The sequence below is a fragment of the Stegostoma tigrinum genome, chromosome 32 (genome assembly GCF_030684315.1).
Source record: "Stegostoma tigrinum isolate sSteTig4 chromosome 32, sSteTig4.hap1, whole genome shotgun sequence".
Lineage (NCBI taxonomy): Eukaryota > Metazoa > Chordata > Chondrichthyes > Orectolobiformes > Stegostomatidae > Stegostoma > Stegostoma tigrinum.
The window spans coordinates 5,869,914-5,897,517 of NC_081385.1; the positions used below are offsets into that span (position 1 = coordinate 5,869,914).

At 44.8% G+C, this 27,604-nt stretch overlaps 1 protein-coding gene across 1 annotated transcript in view; it reads right to left on the reverse strand.

Annotated features, from left to right (window-relative positions):
• Positions 1–17,566, reverse strand: part of fxyd6 (FXYD domain containing ion transport regulator 6) — a 64,147-nt gene extending 46,581 nt beyond the window's left edge. Inside the window, exon 1 of the mRNA XM_059638933.1 lies at positions 17,264–17,566. The gene's annotated coding sequence lies outside the window, so the exon portion shown is untranslated. The remainder of the gene's footprint in view (positions 1–17,263) is intronic.
• Between the last annotated feature and the right edge of the window lie 10,038 nt (positions 17,567–27,604).

The following is a 27,604-nucleotide window of genomic DNA, read 5'->3' on the forward strand; positions in this document are numbered from 1 at the left end:
ACATCTTGTTGCCTCTAGCCAGTTAAAACAGAGGAGTTTGCCATTTTCTTCAATGTACTATTGGCAGCTGTGCCTTCAGTTGCCTAGGCCACAATCTCTGGAATTCCTTCCTTAAACCTCTCTATAGCTTTCCTATTTAAGACACATGTTAAAACCTACTTCCAAGATCAAGATTTTGCTCATCTGTTCTCACATCCAATGTGGCTCTTGTTGCAAACTGTTGTCAGGTTTGAATGCTCCTAATCAGGCATTAGATTGAAACTGATCATGTGAAACAAGTCAGACATGGAGACTGCTGGAGAAACTCGGTATGTGGAGATAGAAACAATTCATGATTTCAGTCCAGTATGACTCTTCTTCGGAACTGTGAAGGTTCAAACCATTGACTCTGTTTCTCGCTCTACAGATGCTGCCAGACCTGCTGAGCTTCTCCAGCATCTGCAGTATTCAAGTTGAAATGAGTCCTGAGTTCTCAGTGTCTTGTTGTACGGTTATGAAACATGGCTGACTTACAGAAACCAAGAAGCACAAATTCCACCCTCACTATTTGCATAACATTCTTGGTATCACCAAACATCCCAAATGCAGCAAACCTCTGGAAAGCAAACGTTCCAAGAATCTCAGCTTCATCCTGTTGAGTAATCTCCACTGGCTCAGGCAGGTTTGCAGGATGGAAAACAATTGCATGCAAAGGCGTTTCTATACCGCGAGGTGGCTGGATCTAGTACAGATCCAAATCTTTCCTTCAAGGATGGTTACAAGTATCACATCAAGACCCTGGCCATCAGAGAGAGACAGCTGGGACATACCACCCGATGATGGAGGGGAATAATCTGTGAGCTGATATACATCACCATAAGAACACAAGAAATAGGAGCAGGAGTAGGCCCCCAGCCCCTACCATTCAATAAGATCATGGCTGATCTTTTCTCGGGCTCACATCCACTTACCCACCCTTTCACCATAATGCTTAGTTCCTTTACTGCTTTAAAATCTATCTTTCTTTGCTTTAAAGACATTCAACTAGGTAGCCTCAAATGCTTCACTGGGCAGGGAATTCCACGGGAATTCACAACCCTTTGGGTGAAGAAGTTCCTCCTCAACTCCTAAATCAATGTCCTAAATCTGCTCCCCCTTATTTTGAGGCTATGCCCCCTAGTTCTAGTTTCACTGGAAACAACATCCCAGCTTCTGTCTTAGCTAATCCCTTCATAATTTTATATGCTTCTATAATATTCCCCCCGCCATCTTCTAAATTCCAGTGAGAATAGTCGCATTCTACTCAATCTCTCCTCATAAGCCAACTCTCTCAATTCCGGGAGCATCCTAGTGAATTTCCTCTGTACCCCCTCTGGTGCAAATACATCCTTTTTCAAGCAAGGAGATCAAAACTGTACACAGTACTCCAGGAGTAGTCTTACCAGTATCCTAAGCATGTGCAGCATAACCTCCCTGTTTTTAAACTCCATCCCGCTAGCAATGAGGGTCAATAATCCATTTGTCTTCTTATTTACCTGCTGCATCTGCAAACCAACTTTTTGGAATTCATCCACAAGGTCAGCCAGATCCCAATGCACAGCAGTAGACTGCAATATTTTATCTCAAGTGGTTTGGAATATAAAAGCAGCGATGTGCTTCTGAGGCTTTATAAGGCTCGAGTTAGGCCCCATTTAGAATACTGTGTCCAATTTTGGGCCCCACACCTCAGGAAGGACATACTAGCCCTGGAGCGTGTCCAGCAGAGATTCACACGGATGATCCCTGGAATGGTAGGTTTAACATATGATAAACAGCTAAGGATCCTGGGATTGTACTCATTAGAGTTTAGAAGGTTGAGGGGAGATTTAATAGAAACTTACAAGATAATGTATGGTTTAGAAGGGGTGGACGCTAGGAAGTTGTTTCCGTTAGGCGGGGAGACTAGGACCCGTGGGCTCAGCACAGCCTTAAAATTAGAGGGGGTAAATTTAAAACTGAAATGATACGACATTTTGTCAGCCAGAGAGTGGTGGGCTTGTGGAATTCATTGCCATGGAGTGCAGTGGAGGCCGGGACGTTGGATGCCTTCAAGGCAGAGATCAACAAATTCTCGATCTCAGAAGGAATCAAGGGCTACGGGGAGAGTGCAGGGAAGTGGAGTTGAAATGCCCATCAGCCATGATTTAAATGGTGGAGTGGACTTGATGAGCCGAATGGCCTTACTTCCACTCCTATGTCTTATGGTCCTATGGTCTAATATTTCACTGTTTAAATAATAGCACAATAATCAGCGGCTACAGTGAGATGGTAAAAGGGGCCAATGCGGAAAATCACCACACCACAACTGGCAATCATGCCAGAAACTGCCCCTTGCACATCAACACAGGGCATGACATGAAGCTGTCCCTTTCTCAACAGCTTTGATTTGTTGCGTGCCCATCTGCTTCTGTAGACAGATGGTTGATGTCATTGACATCCCAGGAGAGCCGAAGGAAATTGAGTCTTTAGACAACGTGCGGTCAGGTCTGTATAATGAGCAGAAAAGGCAATTTGACGCCTCAATTCAATAAATTCCTGGCTGATATGATTGTGACCTCAATCCCACATTCTCACGTACATCCCGATATCTACAGATGCTCCAAATAAGACTGGATCCAGTATCTTATACAGTGACTGGCAAAGTAACTATGACTGTGCTCTAAACCATCACAGATATAAACAGGATCTTTCTGAATGTAACAGCTGGAGGTACATTGTGTGGCAAGGTGTCTGACTTGATACTAAGGCAGAGATCTAAGTTGAACTACACAAACAGGTGACTTCCGTGTCCTCTCCATTGCAGACTCATGAGGATGGTATAGGACCCCAGCTATTGGCAGTGAAAGGACAAAATATAAAAGAAAGGGCAAACCCACAGAGAGTGTCTCTCTTACACACACACACACACACACACACACACACACACACACACACACACACACACAGAGTACCTTTTTTTTACACACACACAGTGTCTTTCTTACTTACACACACACACACACACACACACACACAAGATGGTGGTGACAGGAGATTTTAATTTTCCCAACACTGACTGGGAGTCAGTTAGTGTTAGGGGTTTAGATGGAGCAGAATTTGTAAGGAGCTTCCAGGACGGTTTCGAGAGCAGTAGGTAAACAGTCTACCTCAGGAAGGGACCATACTGGACCTGGTGTTGGGGAATGAGCCCGGCCAGATGGTTTAAGTTTCAGTAGGGGGTTACTTTAGGAATAGTTATCACAATTCCCTCAGTTTTAGAATATTGATGGACAAAGAGGAGAGTGGTCCCAAAGGAAGAGTGCTGAACTGGGGGAAGGCCAACTATAGCAAAATTCAGCAGGAGCTGGGGAATGTGGATTGGGAGCAGCTGTTTGAGGGCAAATCCACATTTGATATGTGGGAAGCTTTAAAAGAGAGGTTGATTAGACTGCAAGATAGATCTGTGCCTGTGAAAATGAGGGATAGAAAGGGCAAGATTAGGGAACCATGGATGACAGGTGAAATCAAGAGACTTGTAAAGAGGGAAAAGGAAGCATATGGAAAGGTCTAGGCGACTGAAAACAGATGAAGCTTCGGAAGAATATCAGGGAAGTAGGACCAATCTGAAACGATGATTTAAGAGGACTAAAAGGGGTCATGAAATATCTTTAGCAAACAGGGTTAAGGAAAATCCCAAAATCTTACACACACACACACACGCATACAGAGAAAAGGAAATTAGACTGGCACTTGAGGTAAGTAAGCACATTAGACTAAAGGGATACGGGAGAATAGAATTGCTCTACAGGGAGCTAGCACTGGCTTGATAGGCCAAAGCGCCTACTGCTGTGGTATAATACTTATCAAATGCAAAAGAGAACTCTTTCCAGTGTAAAGAGTGTTAATAATCAAGAACACAGATTTAAGATATTTGGTACAGTAACCAGAGGCAGAGAGAGGGAAGAAACATTTTGTGCGAGTATTTGTTGTAATCTGGAATGCACTGTTGAAAGGGTGATGGGAGCAAACTAATGCGATCTTTCAATTAGGGAAGAGTTCCAATCTCTGATCGGTCCCACTCTGCTAGGAATGACATCAACTAATGTGCTTCAGAAACTAGCTTCCCTGCCCCTATCAATGACACACTTGCAAAGTTACAGCTGGAGGAGAAGTAGCTGCTTGGAATTTCTTGGCCTCTAGACCCAGGCAGGGTTTGGCAAAAGCTAACCACTCAGCAATACCAGGTCACTCCTCAGACTTTCTCTTCAATTTTCAGTCATGTACAAGGTCATTAGGCCCTTCGAGTCGTTCTACCACTGAATGATCTCAAATTGAACTGTACCCCAAACCCACCCTGTTCTCTCTCTTTTTAGATTAGATTAGATTACCTACAGTATGGAAACAGGCCTTTCAGCCCAACAAGTCCACACCACCCCTTGCAGCATCCCACCTAGACCCATTCCCGTATAACCCACACACCCCTGAACACTATGGGGCAATTTAGCATGGCCGATCCACCTAGCCTGCACATCTTTGGACTGTGGGAGGAAACCGGAGCACCCGGAGGAAAGCCACGCAGACACAGGGAGAATGTGCAAACTCCACACAGACAGTCGCCTGAGGCTGGAATTCAGCCCGGGTCCCTGGTGCTGTGAGGCTGCAGTGCTAACCACTGAGCCACCGTGCTGCCCCCTTCCTTGAAATCACACTGACCAAAAGCACGGTCCAAGACATTCAACTTAAAAAGTGTCTTAAAAGAGAAAAGGGATTTGAAATGTTTGTGTTTGTGTTTACGCACATTCACATGCCTGTCACAGCCAATGTAAATCTGACAGTCTGTTGGGACAACAGGGAGGCCTCAGGGTTCACATACATAACTCTTTGAAATTTGCCTCACAGGCAGACAGGATGGTTAATAAAGCATTTAACACTGCCGTCACTGCTCAGACCTTTGAGTATAGGAGTTGGGACGTCACATTGAGGTTGTGCTGGACATCGGAGAGGCCTCTTCTGGAGAACTGTGCACAGTTCTGGTCACCCTGTTATGGGAAGGATATTATTAAACTGGAGAGGGTTTAGAAAAGGTTTACTAGGATGTTTCTCGGAATGGAATGTTTGAATAATAAAAATAGGCTGGGATTTTTTTCACTGGAGTGTAGGAGGTTGAGGGGTGATCTTACTGAGATTTATAAAACCATGAAGGGCATGGAAAAGGTGAATAGCAAAGATCTTTCCCCTAAGGCGGGGAAGTTCAAAACTACAGGGCATATTTTTAAGTTGAGAGGAGAAAGATTTAAGAAAGAAATGAGGGGCAAGTTTTTTTGTACACAGAGAATGATTTGTGTAAGGAATGAACTGCTGGAGAAAGTGGTGGATGCAGATGCAATTATGTTTTAAAAACTTATGGATGAGTACATGAACAGGAAAGGTTTGGAGGGATATGGACCAGTTTGGAAACATGGTCAGCATGAACTGGTTGGTCCAAAGGGTCTGCTTCCATGCTGTATGACTTTATGACTTTAGCTGAACAACCAAATAAATCTGTTATGCACATTCTTGAACTTTGCAATGCACTCCCAGAATCTATAATCTTTTTGAAGTGAGCTACATTTTTTAACCTTCACATGAAGAACTGCTTCATCTCTGAATGGCCTGACTCTAATTTTTAGTCAGGAACACTCCAGAGGAAATAGTTTCTCTGGATCTACTCCGTTTAATGCCTTAATATCATTATAAAACCCTCAATTAGATCACCACTTCAAGCGTCTAAAGTCAAGTGAATGGAAGAATATTCTATGCAATTTGTTCATATAATTTAACAGTTTTATTCTCAGTATCATTTTAATGACTATCCAAAGATAATACATCCTTCCTGAAGTTTGAAGCCTCAAACTAAATGCCCCAGTCTGGGTGAAGTTTGTGAAGACAAACTTGACATTTGTTTTCAAAGAGCTTTCTACATTTCTTTCATATCTTCAACATTCAACTGTTGATTCTCTTACTTATTCAGTCATGGGATGTGAATGTCAGTAGCTGGATACCATTTATTACCCATCCCCAATTGCCCCTTGCTCCTCAAGGTGTGGAGCTGCCTTCTTGAACTGCATGGCACGCACTGTGCTGTAAGGGAGAGAATTCTATAGGCTGATAGGGAGCTGGTGAGAATTTTGACCCAGCAACAGTGAAGACGTTGCATGATGGTATGTATCCAAGTGATGACAATGTGGGATTCAGAGGGAAAATTGCTGGCGATGCTCCCATTTCCCCATCACCCTTGTCCTCCTAGGAGTTAGAAGTCATGGATTTGGAAGATGCTGTCAAGGATCCTTAACTTTGCTGCAATGCACCTTGCAGACGGTACACACTGCTGCCACTGTGTGCCAGTGGAGAAGGGTGTGAATGTTGAAAGTGCTGGTTGTCAATCAAGTGGGCTGCTTTGTCCTGGACGGTGTCAAGATTCTTGAGTGTTGGTGGAGCTGTACACATCCAGGTGAGTATTCCATCATACTCCTGACTTGTTGAGATTTCATTATCCGATTGTTTTGTGCCGAAGTCGTGCACCGATGCTGCAGGAATGCTGATAACAAGAACACCACAAGTGCCAAGAAACTAATGTACAAAGCTGAAGGCAGGACCATTACACTGACTGAAGCTAGAGTCTCTGCTGGGTTTAAGATAGAAAGATAAATCCAAAGAATTGCTAACATTTCTTGCTTCTGTCTATATGAAGGAAAAGGGCACTAATTCGAGGGTAGGATGTACTGTCCACATCAGGCACTCACTGTCAGTTTGGTAGAATTCGTAGCTCTGGTCCTTAAGCAAGTTATTGATTTATTCTGTAATATCATTCAGTTGGTTGTAGTATATTCAACTGTCCCAGACACACTTGACACCTGGCTGATCAATAGTATTATCTTATTTCAGACAGTCCCTGTACAAATGCTTCCTGTGCTACAGATTCTGAAGCAAATAAAACTGGCAAATGAATGAAATAAAAGTAATGCTTCAGACCTAGTGCTGGCTGCTACACATTTACACTAGGCTCAATGCCTTCTCCATTCTATCTGTCGTAGAGTGTGGATTAAAACCGGCAATGACTTCAGACACAATCAATAAACAGGCTACCTTTAAGGAAGGATCCAACCCAAACTTCACCTTGGCTCAGTCCCTTTCCTGGACTGACCAATCTGGTGTGGAAGAAAGAAGGAGCAATGTATACAAAGAGGCCAGCAGAATAAGTTGAGCATTGTGGGGATTCCCTCACCTCCTAGGGCATCATGCTCACCTGGCCATTGACAAGATACTATGTCCAAAATCTCTGAACAAACATATAGTTGTTACCAAATGAGGAGAGGTGAGTTTGTTCCTATCATTTTAACAAAATTCATTGGCCACATAGATTTTTTTAATTCTTTTCAACCCAGAGTTATATAACAGCTTAATTAAAACATAATCAGCAATCAAAGTTATGGAGCCAGTTACAAGATTTTTTTGATTGAAACAAAAAGGAATTTTATAACTTACCGACCAAGAAAAACGTGAAAATACTTCAAACACCAGTAAAAATTTTAAAACCAGGGAAGTGGATCTAATTCAGTAGGAAGATAGAGAATATTCAGCTTAAAAGGTTCTCAAGAGCTCTTGAGTTATTACATTTGAACTTAAGTACATGCCTGCTCGGTTCATGTCTCATATCCTCAGCAGTCGTGAAATTAGTGAAATCATTGAGATTTCAGTGAGTGGATGTTTCTCTGATTAGCTTTGTTAGCATTTCAGATTTTTGAGTTAATGGGGAGGAAACGGGAATAGAGATAGAAATTTTTACTTCATGCTGTTACCAAGCCATTTTTTCTCTCTTTGTATGCTACTCTGCCAAACTGCTCCTGAAATGCAGTTCATTTATGTAATCCCAAATCTTTCTTCATTGTCTTTCTAAATGGCATTGTTGCAGGAGCCTCTTTTGTTTCCAAAATGAACAGCTTCTCTTGTGTAAATTCAAGCAGACGGTACAATTTTCTTTGCCCTGGAAATCAGTACAGAAAGAAATGGTAAAATTTCAATTCAAATTTGATTTCATTTATTCCACAATAGGTTCCTGCATTTGCCTCAATCAGTGGTCAGGCGATCAGTGCAGCCATTTTAAGTCTTTGCTTCTACCTTTTACAAACCATTTATGTCCATGAGGGTCTTGGGTACTAAAATCAGATGACAACAGTAAAAATTTGACAGTCCACATTTTGCTCATTTCAACAAAATCTGCTTGTTTTATGTATTTACTTTTCACTGGATATGGGCATTGCCAGCAAAGCCAGCATTTATTGCCCATCCCTTATTGTCCTTGAACTGAGTGGCTTACTCGGCTATTTAAGAGGACTGTCATGAATCAGCCACATTGCTGTGGATCTGGAATCACATGTGGGCCAGACAGGGTGAGGATAGCAGACTCTTTCCCTAAAGGACGCTAGAAGGGATTTTGCAACAATCAATAGTACTTTTACGGTCACCGTTACTGAAACAACTCCACAAAGGCTGGTATCCTATCACCAAGACATCCTTCATTTACACATGCTTCGTACAGGAGATTGACCCAACCGGCTCACAGCCAGTTCCTAGAGTGAGCAGGGCTCCCTTATTGGACCGAGTTAAGAGCCCCAGTCAGGGAACTCATATTATATAAGGTCCACCTGGTTGACCTCGTTACAATCCTTACAGTTACTGAGACTATTTTTCATTCCAGAATTACAAGCAGAATTTTAAAATTCCATCAGTTGCTCTGGCGAACTTTGTAAACACGTTCCTGGAGCATCAGCCTGGGATTCTGGGTGCTAGTCCATTGACATTACATCCCCTGTGCTAATATGATTATTAGGAAAATGAAATGTATTGGAACACATTTCACAAATTTGTTGATTTTGCATTCAAGTGGGACTCAAACCCAAGACTTTCTGACTCAATGGCACTTACTGAGCCAAGCTGACAGCTGAAGAGGCAGTGATAATGGGAACTGCAGATGCTGGAGAATTCCAAGATAATAAAATGTGAGGCTGGATGAACACAGCAGGCCAAGCAGCATCTCAGGAGCACAAAAGCTGACGTTTCGGGCCTAGACCCTCTCTCTGATGAAGGGTCTAGGCCCGAAACGTCAGCTTTTGTGCTCCTGAGATGCTGCTTGGCCTGCTGTGTTCATCCAGCCTCACATTTTATTAGCTGAAGAGGCAGTGCCTTTTAATGAGGAAGATTATTGAGAAGAAAATGTTAATAAAATGACATACACTTTGCATCCTATCAGCGCAAAACATTCCAAGCTGCTTCAAAGGAGCATTTACAAAGAAAATTTGAAACAAACCCACAGGAGGATAGCTTGATATTAAAATCTTGATAGGAGAAAGGTTTGAGGATTGTCTTAATGGATAAGAGAGGTAGAGAGGCAGAGAGAAGGGCATTCAAGAGCATGAGGGGTTTGGCAGCTGAAGCCATTGCCATCAACAGTGAAGTGATTTACAATTGGACAAGGGAGCAGAACTGAAGCAGCACAGAAACCTCAGAGGGTTGTAGAGCTGGAGGTGGTTACAGAAATGTATGACATTAGTACCATTGGCATCATTTAATAGGAAATGCTGACTGTCTAGACAATTTGCAACATCACTGAACCATGCATCTATCGAATTTTATTTCCCTTCACAAGTATAGAATTAAAACAATAAAAAAGACTTAGTGTTTGAATTAGTGAATCATTTCATTCCAGTGTCTGTGAGAGAAACGTTCAGTGTCATTACAGTAACCTTGCTGCCTGTCTCACTGCAGACTCTGGTCTAAGGAGCAGGAATGCAAAAGGAAAAAAGATAAGGTGTTGGAATCCTTTCGTTAGCTCCCAGAAACAAGCTACCATTAGGTGTTCAAATGTTCTGATTGCCAGTTAGCGCTACATTTCTTTGCAGCCAGACTTGCCCAAATGTTTTTGTGGATAAGTTATCAAGCCCTCAAATGGAATCGGAACCTGTTTTCAACACAGTGAAATGGAGCACATTCTGAAATGAAACCAACTGCTCTTGTATTTTCTGTGTTTAGAGTAACAGGGACTAAATGTCTTGGAATCTCATCTGGAACAGAGAGCAGGCTGCCTCTCACCTCCTCAAACTTCAATGTATCAAGTCCCAGTCAACATTTCATTTGCTGACCTGCATTGGCTTCCTGTGTAGCAATGGTCAACCCCAGAAACTCTCATCCCCATTTTCAAATCCCTTCATGGTTTCATTTCTCTTCCCCATCTGTGTTAGTTACTCTCTCTCTGTAGCCCTCCAAGGTCCGCAAACACCTCTAATTTTACAGACTTGGCAAATCCATGATTTTCATCAACCTATGATTTTCTGCACCCCTCTCTGCTCCTTTATGGAGCTCCTTGTCGTTTGCTAGGGCGTTAAAGGTTAAAAAAGCATAGTGCATTGTCTTCAAGCTAAAATAGCCTTTGTCTTACCAGACCATAGCGTTGCTGTCTTATTACAGACTCACAACTGGTGGTGGTTTAACCTGAAGCAAAATATTGTGGATGTTGGAATCTGAAATGAAATCTAAAACTGCTGGAAATATTTGGCAATCCAGGCAGCATCTGTAAAGAGATTTATGGAATTAACATTTCAAGTCCTGCGACCCTGAATCATGGACAGACAAAATCAACTACTTCGATCCCCCGATTTTAGTCACCAGCTCAAATATCTTCCTGTCAAGCTTAGTGTCAAACTTTGTTCAATAATGCTCTAGTAAGGCACCTTAGAAAATATTACTGTGTTGAATAGCTTATATAAATGCATGCTATTGTTGTTAGGGAGAGGGAACGACAGCTAAACTAGGTCACTGTCAAGGATGCCCGACTGGATGTTAATTACTCCTTCGAACCAATGGATCCCTCCATCCCCTCAATTATTCTGGTTGCTGTTGTTAGTAACCTTTCAGTAACTGCATTATCCATTTTGGTACAGTGGCAAAGAGAACTATGTACATTTTTTTAAGTGCAGTTACATCCATGATTTATAAGATGGCCACATTACCTCACTCTTTCAGCTCTATAATGACCTTATAAAACATTGTCAAATTTCCTTTGCTCACTCCTGCCAAGCATTGTTGCAGTAGCTCCAATTTATTGCCAATTTGTAATGCTTCATTGCATATTATCTTTACAAACGAAGGAACTGAGAGAATATGTATTTTATCATTTTTTCCTTTCTTTTAGCATTAGGGCATCACTGGCCAGGCCAGCATTTATTGCCCATTCCTAATAGTCCTGAATTGTGCACTTGCCAGAGCAGTTTCAGAGGGCAGCTAATAGTCAATCACATTTGGAGTCACATGTGCATCAGGAGAGGATGGTAGATTTTCCTTCTCTAAAAGGAATTTAGTCAACCAGATGTTTTTTTAAAAAATCAATGGTCACCATTTGACTAGTTTTTAATTCCAGACTTTATTAAATAAGCTTACATTTCATCATTTGCCATTTGTGGGAGGGTGTCAGCACAGCATTAGTCTGTGTGTTCGAATTACTAATCTAGTGACATTGCCACTACACCACTGCATCCCCTCATTATATCTTCCGTTGTTGCAAAATCCCCTCTCCTTCGCTAATGTTCTTTAAGGAAGGAAATCTGCCATCCTTACCTGGTCTAGCTCCAGAACCTCAGCAATGTGGTTGATTCTTAATTCCCCTCTGAGCAATTAGGTCAGGTAATAAATGCTGGGCCCAATCAATGACACCCACATCCCATGAACGAACATCAAAAAGTTACTTGTATTTCTAAAGCACCTTCAACAAAATACAACATCCATAGTTGCATCATTGGAGCATTAATAAGCAAAACTAAACTCAAGGGCAGATATTAGGGTAGATGGTGCGGCCAAAGATTTGGTCATATTGATAGGTTTGAAGGAATTTTTAACAGTCGAGTTCCAGGTTCAGGGAGGGAATTCCATTGTCAACAATATTGGAGCAATTAAAGTCACAGCATCGTCTCATGTTACCCAATCATTTGAAAAACAAATTTTAAGAAGTTTAACAACATGGCCCCTTTGAGACAATTTGGTGTTTTAAAAATAACAAAGATTACGAATTAACTCTAACTCATCAATTAAATGCACTCTATATAGTTTGCTAGTGCTTTGAAGGTTAAAGTATCATAGATTAGTGCCTGCAAGCTAAAGGTAAAGTTGCCACTGCCTTACTCGACCTTAGGGTTACTCTCTTATAAGAAACTTACAACTGGCAGTGGTTTAACCTGATGGTCACCACATCGCAGGTGAGCAGATACCCCTACAGGGTTAACAATGTGTGGCACTGGATGAACACAGCTGGCCAGGCAGCATCGGGGGAGCAGGAAAGCTGACATTTCGGGTCTGGACCCTTCTTCAGAAATGAGGGAGGGGAACAGGGTTCTGAAATAAATGGGGGTGCAGTGATAGAAGGTGGATAGTGGAGCAGATAGGTGGGAGAGAAGACAGACAGGTCGAGGAGGCGGGGATGAAGCTAATAAAGGTGTGTGTGGGTAGGGAGTTGGGATGAGGGTTGGTCAGTGAGGTGGTAGGAGTGGATAGGTGGGAGAGAGGACAGACAGCTTAAGGAGGTGGGGATGAGAGGGGGGTGCTGGTCTTGGGATGAGGTCAGGGGTGGGGAGATTTTGAAGCTAGTACAGCCACATTGAGGCCATTGGGTTGTACTCCTTCAGGGTAATCTCAGCCAGTGCTGGAATTTAAACCGCATTGTTACCGTTAGCTGTGCATGGCAAACCAGCCATCTGAGCTAAACCAAGCAGGATGCATTCCACTCTCCTGTAATTTTGAGTTCTCAATCTCAGTCAGGTTTTGGAGTACAGGGGAGGAATAGTATGTCCAGACATAGTTTTGGGAAAATCTCCTTGTCCTGCCAGTTTGGGCTGCAATTCTTCACATGGATTGGCAAGCAGAAAGATGGGGGAAGGTGCCTGTGGTTAGACTCACTAGCAGGTTACTGACAATGACCCTGGGATGTGGGTGCTGTTGACTGGCCCAGTATTTATTACCTGACCTAACTGCCCAGAGGCGGGTTAAGAATCAACACAAAGCTGGGGTTCTGGAGCTAGACACGGCAGATTTCCTTCCTTCAAGAACATTAGCAAAGGAGAGGGGATTTTGCAACACCCAATGGTATTCAGAAATGTGTCAGTATACAGGACTGAACTGCACTGGTAACAGAAACCTTGCAAGTCCAGAACTCAGTCCTGGTAAAAATAGATTATGTAGCAGGCATGATATCTTTATATAAAATGTGAATGGAAGGGTGGGATCACTTTCCATTTAACACTAGAATCCAATTTCAAATTCAGGCAACTTAGACAAAACACGCCTTTCTCAGCAAAAAACAAGTAATTTTGGGTTCTGTCCTCTAGACGAATCAATTTACATGGATTTAGAGGGTGATCAAACTTTTTGGGCACCCTGACTGAGTGGGTTTGCACAGTTGGTAAGTTGTTTGGATAAATCTTGCAATCCAGTAGCTTGGGTCTAAGGATCAATTGGAAGGAGTTTCAGATACCATAGGGCGGTATTTAAATTCCGTTCATTGGAACAAAACATTAGTCTCAGTAATGTTGACCACGAAACTATTGAATGATTGTGAAAATTTACCTGGTTTAACAATGTCCTTTAGGGAATGAAATCTGAGGTCCTAACACAGTTTGGTCTAAATATGATTGCTTTACTCTGAAATGGTTAGGAAAGAGAACTCAGTGAAAGCTAAGGCAGCTCTCCAGTGTCTTAGGGCAGTCCTTCTTGGTTTATGTGAATTAACTCATGATTCTGCAAGAACACCTATCTCTCTAACTGTCAAAAACACTCAGATTAGTCACAAGAATTGGTTGACAGAGAAAACAGATTTCCATAACTTCAGGATGAACTTACCCATTATTATAGCATGAAGCTCAGTCTTATAGTGTCCTAACATCAACTTCCACATCTGTAATAATAAAGTGTGAAGCTGGATGAACACAGCAGGCCAAGCAGCATCTCAGGAGCACAAAAGCTGACGTTTCTGGCCTAGACCCTTCATCAGAGCGGGTCTCTGATGAAGGGGCTAGGCCCGGAGCGTCAGCCTTTGTGCTCTTGAGATGCTGCTTGGCCTGCTGTGTTCATCCAGCTTCACACTTTATTATCTTGGATTCTCCAGCACCTGCAGTTCCCATTATCTCTTCCACATCTGCAAACCCATTCTAGCTGTCAACCACCCTCAGAGTATTTCAATATTTTCTGGCATCTGGTCTAGACTATATGTCTCAGTCTGCACCTGGACATCTCCTGAGCATATATCTGACACTCAAATTGACCTCTTGGTAATCAGGGATAGACAATAAATGGTGACCTGGCCATCAACAGCCACATCCTGTAAATGAAATAAAAATGTTGGGCAGAATGAAAGGTCCTTATATCCAACTCCATGCTGAGAGCGTGTGGTAGGAACAGCATAGAGTTAGTTTCACATTCACTTCAAAAGAGTAGAGTAAGGTTTACACTGGATCCTGCTGTCTCTGTCATGGGGCTGTTTGATGAAGACAATGTCAAGGTAGCTTTATTCTCAGTTAAAATTAGCAGAGTTAGCTTTACTGTTTGATGAGGATAGGTTTTAATGGGTGGCTGTGGAGATTTTTTGTTATTGCTTATGGGGAGAGAGCTTGCAACTGTGCAGTTATGGCTCAGGCGTCAATCAAGCGGAATGTTCAGAACCCAGAGGCAGTAATTGGCTAACAAAGTGTGGAGCTGGATGAACACAGCAGGCCAGGCAGCATCTCAGGAGCACAAAAGCTGACGTTTCGGGCCTAGACCCTTCATCAGAGAGGGGGACGGGGAGAGGGTTCTGAAATAAATAGGGAGAGAGGGGGAGGCGGACTGAAGATGGACACCGGAGAAGATAGGTGGAGAGACTCACTAGCAGGTTACTGACAATGACCCTGGGATGTGGGTGCTGTTGACTGGCCCAGTATTTATTACCTGACCTAACTGCCCAGAGGCAAGTTAAGAATCAACATAAAGCTGGGGTTCTGGAGGTGGGCAGGGGATAGGTCAGGAGGACCATGATGGACATGTCATCTGAGGAATGGGAGGGGGAGTTAAAATGGCTTGCAACTGGGAGGTGCAGTTGTTTATTGTGAACCGAGCCCATGGGGAAACCACGCAGAGGCTTGGGGACTGCTTTGCAGAACACCTCCGCTCGGTTCGCAATAAACAACTGCACCTCCCAGTCGCGAACCATTTTAACTTCCCCTCCCATTCCTTAGACGACATGTCCATCCTGGGCCTCCTGCAGTGCCACAATGATGCCACCCAAAGGTTGCAGGAACAGCAACTCATATTCCGCTTGGGAACCCTGCAGCCCAATGGTATCAATGTGGACTTCACAAGCTTCAAAATCTCCCCTTCCCCACTGTATCTCAAAACCAGCCCAGTTCTTCCCTTCCCCCCACTGCATCACACAACCAGCCCAGCTCGTCCCCACCTCTCTAACCTGTTCTTCCTCTCACCTATCCCCTCCTCCATTTCCTACCAACTAACCTCATCCTGCCTCCTTGACCTGTCCATCCTCCACGGACTGACCAGTCCCCTCCCCACCTCCCGGCCTATACTCTCTCCACCTATCTTCTCCTGTACCCATCTTCGGTCAGCCTCCCCCTCTCTCTCTATTTATTTCAGAACCCTCTCCCCATCCCCCTGTCTGATGAAGGGTCTAGCCTGAAACGTCAGCTTTTGTGCTCCTGAGATGTTGCTTGGCCTACTGTGTCCATCCAGCTCCACACTTTGTTATCTTGGATTCTCCAGCATCGGCAGTTCCCATTATCTCTGATGGCAATAACTTGGCTGACCAGGGAGGGGAGTGGATGGTGTGGAGTACGGGGAGTGGAGGGGAGAGATGTTGGGGGATGGGGTGGACTGAGGGCTAAGTGTGAGTGGGTTGGAACTAAAATTTCCGGCATACATTCGCTTGTTGCATTCCACCTGCTCAAAAGCACCCAGGAAAATTGCTCCAGCCTTTCGGGACAAAAACTACAAAGCCGCGCTGATGAAATGTATTCACTCATTTTTACAATGTGTCCTGTGGAAATCCTCTCATTCTCAGCACGGCGAACTCTCAGCTAGATGCATTAAACAGTGAGAACGGGCACTAATCCCAGCCTGGAATTAATGCATTGTAAAAAAGCTTTCCTACTGAGGTCCTTACTGTCGCCAGGTAACCCCCCCCCCCTCCCCAGCAGAACTATGGTCAGCTTTCCCCAAAACACAGACCCCTCAACACTTGAGAAATAGCAAGAAATACTTCGAAACACACACGTGATTCTGAGAGGACAATTGCAACGTGATATTGTTCCCCTCCTGAGATGTAATATTTCCCAAAACAGCGATAAGAAAAAACCCTGTCGTCCTTTCACTATTCATTCCGCATTAACATGCCAGAGCAGTCCTCGAAGGAGGAGAGGGAAGGGGTTGAGGGGTGCAGACTGCTGGAAAAAAAGAACAGGTTGTCATTAGGGAGGGGGAGAGAGGTGGAAAATAAATCTCCAAAGAAACGGAAGCTCAATACAATGAAAATCTGCTCCAGGCCAGATGGGGCAATGTGAGGGGGACCAGGTTTGCCCAGCTTTCAAGGACAGAGCCTGGTTTTTCCCCTCACACCCAGAGCCCGGGCACGTACAAAGAGGGGTGAGTGGGGGGGGAAAGACAGAATTACACACAAACAGGGGCTAAACGTGATCCGAACCACCACACATTCCGGCTTCATTTCAATGCAAATATGTTCGAGCGCCCTTGTTTACACCGCGTGTTCCAGACAACACCCTTTTCGGGCCGGGGGGGGGAAGGGAGTCTCTGAACTAAATGGAAGATGAAACGTGACATTCTCGTACAGAGGGAAAGCTGTTGAAATAATCATGGCTAAGCACCATGTCGAAATTCCCAAATCCTTCACAATCCGACCCTCGCATAAGCAAACGACCACCCCCCACCCTCCCCATACAAGCGTCCACCCAGTCACTCCACATCAGCACCCAGTGTGACATTCAGAAACATTTATCCAGAAACACAGGCGGCAAATGAACAATCAGAGCCTCACTGCTGCTGAATGTCACGCTCGGCTAAATCTACATCGAATTCAAACTTCATTGTTGCTGAAATCCTCAATTTCCGATGAAAAGAACTTGGCTATTAATTAATGTGTTACCCACCCACCCCCTTCTCTGTTCCCATGAAAAGGGTTGCTTACCTGCGGCACGCTGCCCTCTGTAAGACTGGGGAAGGGGCTGGTGCTGAGGAACAGGCGGGCTCTCTCTGTGTGTGTGTGTGTGTGTGCACACGGTGGAACACGGACCGGGATCTAGTCTCCCCGCCTTGCTGTTGGACAGGGATTCAGTCGGTGCCTCGTCGGTGGCGATACCATTCCACACGCAGACTGAGACAGAGAGAGGGGTAGAGAGCTCTCTCTGTTAGCAGCGACCTCTGCAGCTGTTGCTCCTCTCTGGGAGACTCCCAGGAAATGGGCAATGGTTAGCCCACTTCCATCCCCACCCTCTCCGGGAGAACGGTCTGTCCTTGCTGGCAGATGATTTTTGTTTTGCCTAATTCCTTTCTTCCCTTGAGAATAGAAAACAAAGAAGTGATATAATTGAGATTCACCCAGGGTCTAAAGCACAGGACTGCATCGCAGGCCATTCGGCCCAAAGAGTCCGTGCTGGTGTTGCGGTTTCACTCCAGCCTGCTCTCATCTTTCCGCATCTAAATCCTTCACCTGTTCCCTTCTCCGGCCTATGCCTGAGTCGTTTCACCTGAAATTTAAAATGTTCGCTTCAACCTCTCCCTTTGTTGGCGATGTCCTCACATTCTCACAGCTCCCTGGCTGAACAAGTTTCATTTATTGTGGGCTATCTAATATTGATAACCTTCAGCACACAAGTGGAAACAGCTAGATCCAATCCTTCCATCCATCACTTTAAAGACCTTCAGCAGCCCCAAAGCCCCCTGTTTATGAGACCAGAAGTCACACCACACCGGTTAGTCCAACAGGATTATTCGAAGTCACAAGTTTCAAGGGGCACTGCTCCTTCCTCACTTCATTTGCAAAGGAGCAGCGCTTCCAAAGCTTGTGACTTCAAATAAGCCTGTTGGACTATAACCTGGTGTTGTGTGACTTCTGACCCTGTCCACCCCAGTCCACATCTTGACTCCTATTTTTGAGACCGGGAGACCTGTCCTGCCAATCCTTTGCTGACTGTAAGCCCACACATTTCTGGTATCATTCCCGTAAATTTTCTATGCAACCTCTACAGCATGTCTATATCTTGATTTGATTGTACCTAGATACAGTGAAAAGTTTTATTTTGCATGCAGTATAGACAGGTCTTCATCATCATCTGTCTTCTTCATTATGTGGTGTCATAGGTAATACTGCAGGTGTGATCTAACCAAGGTGCGAATACAGTGTTGAAGTTGATGGAAGGATTTGACAGGGTAAGTAGCGACAATTGGTTTCTCTGGTAAGAGACCCCAGAAGGATTGACAATAACTTTAAAATGAGAACTTAGCTCTTCAGAACTGATTTGAAGAAGCATTTCTTCATTCAGATGGCAGTGAATAGCTGGAACTGTCTTCTTTAAGAAAATAAATGGTTAAAGCTGAGAATCAATTGATAATATCAAAACTGAGATTGTCAGCTTTGTAACAAGCATAGAGAATGCTGGAGGTATTCAACAGGTTTGACACCACTGGAAAGATAAACAGCGTTAATATTTTAAGTCCCAATATGACTCTTCTGAAGAACTCAAGAGTTCAGAACTGATAGATTTGCGTTGGGTATAGAGGTTTTGGAGCCAAGGATGATAGCTAGAGTTGAGAAACAGATACAGTTGAGCTACAAATCCATTTATTAGTAAAACGGTCTTGAAGGGCTGGCAGGCCTTTTCCCCCCAAATCAACCTGTTCAGAGATGTTATTGCACACTTCTAGAGCAGGTGGCACTTGAACCCTGGTCTCCTGATCCAGGGGTATGGACACATTTACTGCATCACAAGAAGGCCATTTCTTCCACAAAACACTCGCTCAGGTCTAACATCAATTATTGGCCTTCAAGGGTCACACTGATGGGACAACCATCAGCAGATTGATTAGGAGACACACATTTGCAGGCTGATTACAGTTCATCAACTCAGTGTGCAGTTTGCCACTTGTTGTGATTTTTGGTTAACACCGAGTGACAAGTTAACCTATCTGGTGAAACAAATTTGACATTCAAATGAAGCAGCCTCTGAACATCAGCAATCAATTTCGTTGCTAGTTGCAAGTCATTTTTCCTCATCGAAGACACTTTTGCCTTGAGAAGGTAACAAGGAATCTCCAACTTAAACAGTGGTTTGATACAACAAATAACTCGATAGGCTACTTCAGAGGGTAATAAATATAGACAAACAGGAGGCTGGAAGAACACAGCAAGCCAGGTAGCATCTGGAGGAAAGGAACAGGAAGATAAAGAAGGGTTATTCCCAAAACATTGACTGCTCCTTCAGTTGCTGCCTGGCCTGCTGTGTTCTTCCAGACTCCTGATTGTCTACCATGTGCAGATTTTTTTTGTCTTTCATGTAATAAATGTAAACCATGTTGATATAGAACTGGAGTCATAGATAAATCCAGACTAAGCTTCCTTCCCAAAAGTTATATGAACAAATCAAGTGGGTATTTACAAATTCTCATAAGCTAATAAAATGTGAGGCTGGACGAACACAGCAGGCCAAGCAGCATCTCAGGAGCACAAAAGCCATTTACAAATTCTCATTGTCTTTTTAAGTGATACCAGTTTATTTCTAGCTTATTTGAAATCTGAAATTGAATGGATTTACCTATCCATATCCATATGCAAATTTCATTTTTTTTTACTGCAGCTTACTTTCCAGCCTATTATAGAGTCATCAGCAACCTTAGCTATAGTACCTTCTAGCCCTGCATCTAAGTCATGAAGATAGATTATAAATAGTTGGCATGTGAGGAAGAAATCCTGTGGTAAAACTCTAGTTACATCTCGACAACTAGACAAAGACCCAATTCTCCCACTTCTCTGCTTTCTATTTTTTTTGACAATCCTCTATCCAAGCTAATAAATTACACCTAACCCCATGTGATCTTATTTTAAGTATTGGCTTTTTGTGCAGTAAATTATCAAAATCCTTTGGAATGTCCAGATGTACTATCCCTACAAGATCCCCATTATCTATTTTGCTTGTTAAATATTCAAAAAATTCTAGCAAGTTCGTAAAACACACTTTACCCTTCATAAATCCATTCTGACTTTCCAAATATCCTGTTGTTAATTCCTTAGTAATAGATTCTAACAATTTCTCAGAGACAAATGTTAAACTAACTGGTTGTAAGTTAATACTTTCTGCCCCTCTCAATCCAGTGGAACTTTTCCCACATCTAAGGAATTTTAGAATATTATAACCAATAGATCAGCTATCTCTGCTGCCATTTCCGATAAGACCCTTGGATATAGACCATCAGGCCCTAGGGATTTGTCTGCCTTTGATCCCAATAGTTTGCTCAGTACGTTTTCCCTAGTAATGATGATTGTTTCAAATTCTTCTTTTCTATACCCTCAGCATTACCTGTTACTACTGGGATGATACTGGTGTTCTCCACTGTAAAAATTAAGGCAAAATTATTGATTTATCATCTTTGCCACTTCTGGGTTCCCATTATTAACTCACCAATTTCACCCCTCCAGGACTAACATACTTATAGAAGCTTTTGCTATCCGTTTTTATATTTCCCACTAGTTTTGTTTTCTTGCTCTTTCTAAGACTTTTTGGTAACCCTTTGTTTATCTTTAAAAGTTTCCAAATCTTTCAGCCCAACCACTTGTCTTTGCAATATGGTATGCCTTAATTTTTGTCTTTGTTATCTTTATCTAACTCCTTTGCTCATCTATGGGTTCTTTTTTCTACAATTTTAAATCTTTCCTCCTCTCTGGAATATATTTTAGTTGGGAGGAATTGATTATCTCCTGAAACATTTGCCCCTGTTCATCAACTGTCCTACTTTTTCGTCTTCTATCCTCAAATCTGTCCTCATGCCTCTTATTATCTTTGTTTAACTCCAGAACACTACATGGGATTCCAGTTTCTTGCCCTCAAACTGAATTTGAAATTCTACCATGCTATGATCACTCTTCTCTAGAGAATCCTTTACAATGAGAACATTCACTTATTTCACCTCATTTTACAATGCTAAATCCAAAATGGCCTTCTCTCTGGCAGGTTCCTCAACATGTCATTCCAATACATTGCCTTGGTGTCTGGTCCTCTAGAACAATGAAAATACTGAAATGCTATTTATTCCTGACATTCTTTGGACGTCCCAAAGTGCTTTATAGTCAATGAAGTTATTTTGAAGTGTGCTCACTGTTTTAATGTAGGAAACACCATTTGCACACAGTGCAACAAGTAAATAATGAGCATCATGTACTGGTTGAGGTATAAATATTGATTAGGACCCTCGACTTTCTTTTAAGTAGCTCCAATGGAATCTTTTATGTCAGCTCAAAAGGGTAGAGAGGGCATTGACTATTTGTTTCATTCAAGAGTGGCTCCTCCAACAGGGGGCAGCATTCCCTCAATCCTGTGTTGACAGTGCCTGATGAGAGCTAATGCTCAAATGACTCATGGTGCAGGTTCTTGTAAAGAAGCAAGACTGGTACAGAAAAATCTATCAGGGCCAGTGATATCCTTTAAGGCAGGAAATCTGCCATCTTTACCTGGTCTGGTCTACATGTGACTCCAGATTTGCAGGGACGTGGTGCAAATTGTTGTCTCAATGTATTAAGACACGGTGTCAAAACTTTGGAACTAGCTCTCCAAGGAGGGTTAGAAATGATCTTTGGAGAAAGACTTGAATTTCACCAGCTCCAAAGAAGCAGAAAGCAGCTTGGGATCTGGAACAAGTTGAGAACTATGGCACTGCCAGTGAGTTAATGCAGCTCTGGGGATCCTGTTTCTCTTTGGTGGGAATGGGTTAAACAGGTTCCCTGCTGAACAGAATGCTCAGAGCTATATACTGCAACAGTACTGGCACAAACAGACTTCAGCCTTCAGCTGTCGGTGCAGCCTATTCTGCCAATCACCCGACACTGGCTTTGAATATAACTTGTAAGTTTATGTACTGCGTAAATTCTGTCAGCCATCTGTCAAATCAGCCAGGCATCCCTTAGAACTTGATGCATTCCCCATGCTTTGGATGATAAAAAATGGTGCAAATAGTGGGGAAGTCCAGTTCTTACAATGAAATGAACTCTTTGTCTATTCTTTGGCATGTAGCAGAATGTGAAATTGAGTTATGGAGGGTTTTTACAGAATCGACACTGAGATGTTTCCCCCCGAGCTGCAGAATTTGGTTCACAGAGTGGGTGGGGGCCACAATCTCAGGGTAGGGGACTGATTATTTCGGACTAAGCTGAGGAGAAATTTCTTCACTCAGAGGGGGGTGAATTTTTAGAATTCCCAAACCCAGAGGGTTGTTGTCGATTATCAGTGAATTCAAGACTGTGATTCATTTCTGGTTTGCCTCTGTATCAAGGGATATGTGGAATGAGTGAGTGGGTGAGCAGTCAGAAAGTTAGCCATGATGTTACTGAATTGGAGGGGCAGGTTTGGAAGGCAAGTCCTGCTCTTAATTATTTTTATTCATTCGCGGGATGTGGGTGTCACTGGCTAGGCAGCATTCATTGCGCATCCCTAGTTGCCCAGAGGACAGTCAGGAATCAATCATTGCTGTGGGTCTGGAGTTGCATGTGCCCAGAGCAGGTAAGGATGGCAGTTTCCTTCCCTTAATGACATTAGTGAACCAGATGTGTTTCTCTGACAGTGAGCATAGTCATCATTAGACTCTTAATTCCAGATATTTATCGAATTCAAACTCTACTATCTGCCATGGCAGAATTCGAACCCAGGTCCCCAGAACATTTCCTGGGTCTCTGGATTAATGATTCAATGATAGTATCACTAGGCCATTGCCTCCTTTCTTAATAATTGTTTCTGTTCTATAAGAGATTTTCCTGTTCTAGTGATGTAACTACAATATACATATAGCACTGCTAATATTGTAAAATGTCCCAAATAACTTCATAGGAGTGTAATTGGACAAAATGAAATTGTTCCTGAAGAACTGTATCAAACTCAAAATGTTGACTCTGTTTCTCTCTCCACAGATGCTGCCAGACCTGTTGAGTTTATCGAACACTGTGCTGTTTTTGTTTGTTTCACATTTGAACGTGCAAAGACCCTATGCATTTTAGTCCTGCCTGGGTGTACAATTGACAAACACTGTGAGAAGCATCGTGTGCTATTTAACTGGATCTGAGTGCCTAATTGGTTTCCAGTAATAGAAGATCAACTGCAAGTGATTCTTAATATTATGAAGGTCTATTTAATAAGATGTAGTTTATTGCATGTTGGCAATTGGGTACAAGTTACATTCTGAAATAACTGCACAGATGGTGGGTCCCATCACCACGCCACCCTTTATTTACTTGTGCAAAGTACACTGGCTGTGGCCATCCAGATCAAAGCCAGCCCCCTGAACAGAGGAGACTCTAAATCCCTTCTTTACCTTGGTCAGCCAGGATATTCCTGATTGGCCCAGGTTAATGGCCCTAATAAAGAACCTCATAGTTAACAAGGTCCAACTGGTTCCAATCATTATATTCCCCCAAACCCCCCCACTCCCCCACTGAGGTTCAGGGATGTAGGCATGGTTTTTTGCTTGTAGTTTTTTTTGCAATGCTTTTGCCCCAAGTCCGGTTCCTTGGACTCGAACATGGGTGGTGTACCAGACCACCATCTTGTGGGTCCGGAACATCTTGGAAGAATCTCCTCCTCTTCTTCTGGCAGCAATGGTATTGAGGTGGCATCCATTTCAGACTCTGAAGTTTCCTCCACTCTAGATGGAGGGGGCACACCTGTGCTTTCTGCCAGGCCTTCTTGCTGCCGTGAGGGGCCAAGTATGTTTTTCTCCTCCTTTTCTGAGGAAGGGTCACCAGTCCCGAAATGCTAACTCTGTTTTCTCCTTCATGGATGTAGCTAGACCTGCTGAGCTTTTCAGAAACTTTGTTTTTGTTCCTGATTTACAGCATCTGCAATTCTTTTTGCTTTTATACTTTTCCACTGCCCTGTTTGTGAGGTGACAGCCTTCGGGTGATCCAATGTGTGTGTTCAGGACTACACCACCTACCTGAACTTTTAAGTCACTGGATCTGACCTTGTGTCAACCTCCCCTTGTTCCCATTCAGGGCCATTTCCATGAAAATGAGGATTCATCTCCTGAATTTAAGTGTCTCTCTTAGCAGAGGCATTTGCCGGCGTTGAAATTCCTGCTCCCCCCACCCCAGGTCTGGAAATATCAGGTTTAACCTGGTGGGGAGTCTTCTCCCAATCAGCAACTCTGCTGGAGCTATCCACCACACACTGCAGCACAGAGGAACTATGAAGAGCAGAAGAAAATCACCTATACAGCGTATTCAAAAAGAATGGGTACCCTATGAACACAGTCCGCCGATTCGTCAGCAATAAACCAAAACAAACAGACAAAACGGGCTCAGAAACCATAACCACGCTCCCCTACATCAAAGACGTTTCCGAAATGACTGCCAGACTACTTGGACCTCTTGGCATCAGGGTAGCCCACAAACCCACTAAAACAGCAGCTAATGAACTTAAAAGACCCTATACAGACAACAAATAAAACGAACGTCATCTACAAAATACCTTGCAAGAACTGTGACAAACACTACATTGGACAAACTGGCAGAAAGCTAGCCACCAGGATACATAAACATCAACTAGTCACAAAACGACATGACCCACTATCACTCGTATCCTTACATACAGATGAGGAAGGATACCACTTTGATTGGGACAACACATCCATCCTAGGACAAGCCAAACAGAGACACGCACGAGAATTCCTAGAAGCATAGCATTCCAACCGGAACTCCATCAACACACACATTGATTTGGAGCCAATCTACCATCCCCTGAGAAAAAGAACAGGAAATGACATCACCAACGCAGGAAATGACATCACCAACCCAAGGTTACCTAACCAGATAAATAGAAAGCAGGACATAACACCAGCGCTTCGTCGGAGGCTCATTGATGATGTTACCTAGAATGGTGACGAAACGTCTGGGAACAAACCTTACAGCTCAGTGAACCAGCTTACATCTCGAACACAATAAAGACCCACTCTCTTGTGGACCGAGAGGACGAGAGTGCTGTCTTGGAGGTGAAAGGAGGACGTCGGGTTGGCTGTGCACCCTTGCGACCAGTGGATCTTAATGCTGGCTTCGGCCTAACACTGGTTCAGGGGAGCAGCCAACCTGCAACGATGGCTGCGGCAAGTGCTCGTGCCCCAGGTCAGGGGGTCCGGAACACCATCCGTGTTTCTGTAAAGAAGGTGGATGAAGGTGCACCTGTGGACCGCACCTTCTTCGTGAAGAGGGTCCTGTTGGACTGTTGTGGGTTTGCTGCTGCGGACATTTACTGCCTGCAGGATTTCCCCGGAGGAGGTTTTTACGATGTGACCTTCCGGAGTGCCAAGCTTTGCGAGCGCTTCCTGGAGGTTTTCAAGGAGAAAGGAGGTGAGGGCCCCCTCTCTGTATTGACCGCTGTCCCACTGTTCGTGATGCCAGCACAGAGGAGCCGTATGGTGACTGTACACATGTACAACCCGCATGTGCCAGCAGTTGATGTCCTGACCTTCCTCGGAAGGTATGTGAAGGTGGAAGGGGACCTAACTGACATCGTGGACCCCTTTGGCATCTGGACGAGTAAGAGGCAGGTCAAGGTGACGCTGAGGATGGGCGCAGACGGAAATGTTGCACACCCACTGTCCAGCTTCGCGATTGGCGGGAGCAGGGGCTACCTGACCTATGCAGGGCAACCTAAAGTCTGCCATGCCTGTGGTAGATCAGGTCACGTGGCGGCCGACTGCAAAGCCACCATCTGCAGGAACTGCAGGGAGGAGGGACACCTTGCAAAGGATTGCCCACGAGAGAGAAGCTGCAACCTTTGCGGGGAAGCGGGCCACTTCTATAGGGCATGCCCGCAGCGGGGTGCCACCTACGCCCAGGTCGCCGGCAGGGGAAATGCGGGGCCAGCCCCCCCGGAGGAGAGGAAGGCACCAGGGCCCAGCAAGGACCCCACTAATGTGCAGGAGGGCCAGGCCGTGCAGGATGGGCCCGAGGCCAGCAAAGCACCCCTGCAGGCTCCGATCCCACCCCGACAACCCGGAGCCAATGGAGGCAGCGACAGGCGACCCAGGGGAGTGGACAACAGTCTGGAAAGTGAGGAGGAAGGTGCGTCGACGGGCCCAGGAACCGCAACCATCAGGCGGGAAGAGGCAGCTACAGGGGGGCTATAAGAGCTCCTCTGACGAGGAGGATTCGGAGAGGGCCCACCTGAAGCAGAAGTTAAAGGTCTCGAGGGGGAAGGAAAGCAGCACCCCGCTTCCAGGTGACGGGAGGCGTCCTGAGGCTCCCTCCGACACCCAGTCAAGTGCTGCTGGAGCACTGGAGGGCCCCCCGGAACTTCCAGGCGGGAAGGAGGAAACAGCGCGTCCCCAGCCTGACCCGGAGCCGGACCCTCCTGCCTCCGCACCCCTGACGGGGGGATGTCACCCGGAAGGCAGCACGGACAGTTTCCTGAGCCCAGAGAGCATCCAGCAGTTAGCCCGGGCAATGGGCATGAAGGGACAGATGGAGGGGCTGGACCTTGGACTTGGGGAGGGTACTGCGGTCACTGCCCACAATGGGGGTACGAGTTGCAAGCATTAATGTGCGCAGCGTCATGTCAACCGCAAGATGTGTGTCCACGTTGGCCTACCTGACCACCATCAAGGTGGACCTCCTGTTTCTGCAGGAGTGCAGGATACCGCACCTCAGCAGGTACGGGAAATGGTCCGGCGCCGGGACCTGTGGGCCTTCAATCTGGTCGGGGGGTAATGACTGTCGCTTCTCAGGCCTGGCTATTCTGCTGCGGGGGCGCAACTTCACCATCTCTCAAGTTCAGGAGGTGGTGGGTGGGTGGGGGGGGGGCGCCTCCTAGTGGCTATCGTCACCTACAGGAATGCTCCCCTGAGGCTGATCAACGTGTACGCCCCAGCGGTACGGAGTGAGCGGTTGGCCGTCCTGCAGCGGCTTCCACCCCTGCTGGCTACGTCCAGGCCGGTCATCCTAGGCGGAGACTTCAACTGCATCATTGATGCAGATGGAAGATCCGGCGTGGGGACAGCGGGTGGGGGGAGTCAACTGGACGTCACGTCCAGATTCCTGATGGGCACGGTGAAGGACGCCAAGCTGCTCGACGTCTTCAGCACCCCTGCAGGCAGAGCGCAGCGGAGGTACACCTGGTCGCGGCCAGACGGGTCTATTCGCTCAAGGATAGACTTCCTGTTTGTGTCACGGGCATTCTCGGTCAGGTCCACCGGCGTCGAGCCGGTGTTCTTCTCTGACCACTGCCTCCTGCTGGCCGACTGTCACTTACAGGACGACCAGCCGGCCGGCAAGGGG